Source organism: Nestor notabilis, unplaced genomic scaffold, assembly GCF_000696875.1.
Source record: "Nestor notabilis isolate BGI_N333 unplaced genomic scaffold, ASM69687v1 scaffold9990, whole genome shotgun sequence".
NCBI classification, from domain to species: domain Eukaryota; kingdom Metazoa; phylum Chordata; class Aves; order Psittaciformes; family Psittacidae; genus Nestor; species Nestor notabilis.
In genome coordinates this window covers 64,363-66,276 of record NW_009910641.1, presented here as the reverse complement: position 1 = coordinate 66,276, position 1,914 = coordinate 64,363, and positions in this window count along the sequence as shown.

Sequence of the window (1,914 nt, the reverse complement as noted above, 5' to 3'; positions counted from 1 at the left end):
CATATCAAACCCTTTTAACAATTTCTTATATCTTAAAAAAAAAATGAAAAAAAAAATTCCTCTCATGATCTATGTCTTTCCAGCATCATTGGCCTTAGTTTGTTCTCCAATTTAGAATTTGTTGCATGTATGATTGTTCACTTTCTGCTCTGAGGACAATTCTTGCATTTCTCACTGCATTCATTTCCACTGGCATGGGGAATTTTCCCTCCTCTGCAAAGGGAGACAACAGCTGTGGACTTTAAGAAACATGAATCTCAGACTTATTCAAAACCTGGGGAAAAACTAGGAGCTGGGGGACACAGGAGCAGTAGAATGGCTGTCAAGGGTGGGAAGCGAAGGAGAGAGAGAGTACAAACATATGGGGAACTAGTAAGAAACTGGAGATGAAAGAAGTTTGTAAAAGATATGATGGAAGAACATAATGATGGAAGAACAGGAAGGAAAGACTAAGAAGCAAGATTAAAAGGCAGAGAACAATCTGGAGGAAGAGAAAGACAGGCATTTTTAGCCTTTAACAGAAGCACAGAGGCTAAAGTTCACTCAATCATTACTCAAGGTCTTACTTAAAAGCTTTTCCATCTACTGATAGCCAAGCTGTAAGTGAGGACAGCCAAAAAAGATGGCAATTGTTTCTGGAAGAGACAGAGAGTTACAGCTATAGCATTTGGCACCTCTTCAGAAGAACTAACAAGGGACAGGGTACAGCATTTAATCCCTCAGTTAAAATAGATACATCCCACCAAGCTCAGAGAAGCTGTAAACTTTCAACAGTATTAGCAATGAATAAAAGAAAAAGGGCCTGCATGATCACTGATGTCTACATCCCAATATAGCCTAAATTTGCGGTTTTAAGGCTGGATCCTGCTAAAACTTGCCTGAAGATGGACTGCTCAAGCACAGTTTGAATCCATAGAGCTCCAAGCAGTCAGGGTCTTAAGACATTCTCATCTAGATAGCTTATGAATGGGAGTTAGAATTGTATATTAGGTACACAGAAAACTGTAACTGTAGAGCTGTCATAGAAAATGCTGACAAAGAAAAACAATAGCAACCCCCAGAAGTGTGTGCCTACCCCCAACCCTACCTTCTCTCCCAAGGGAAAACACAAAGCTTGAGGAAACCAGATACTTTCTATAAAACCTCATATTTAAACTAATCACGAAATTTTCATTTAGAGCCCCCAGGAGAATGTTGAGATTAATTTAGTCTTGACCACTGTCACCAGATATAGAATCCAATGACCTAACAAGAGGGACATGTGAAGCCAGTAAATGACATTCCATATGAACATGGCAGTGTACTGATGCAGTGCCAGCTCCTACACTACAGCATGTGTAGTAGAGGCTGTAGGCAGGTATGGACCTGGCAGCATAGCAGGGCTGGTTGTCCTGGCACAAGAATAATCATCTCACTCTCCTGGGAGCTGATGATTAGAAGGATACTTTGCTGCTACGGCAAGTAGCAGCTTTATCAGTTCCTGCTGCATTTCACTGGGTAACAGCAGTACTAACAGTCCCCAGCGAATGTACTTTGCAAATGAAGTTCAGAGCAACTACAGATTTTTATTATTGTGTCGTTGTGTAAAGTTTGCATGAAAAATTAAATACTGTTTCCAGATACTTTTTTCAGTTTGGGAAGGAAAAAATCCATTTTGTCACACCACTTGATGAAGTTGCAGACCCCTACCTTACACTGACAATGCCTTCCTCATGGTCCTCTTACAAGCATTTAATGTTAGCTTTAGACACATTCTAATTTACTACTACAAATAATAGTAACAAATCTGATAAATTGGCTTCATTATGACATCATGTTGTGGTTTACTACCTCTCTTTTGCATTGTTCTTCTTCCTCAGAAGGACAAAATACTTGATCACCTCTGTACACATCTACCAGGAGAATAAGTGACAA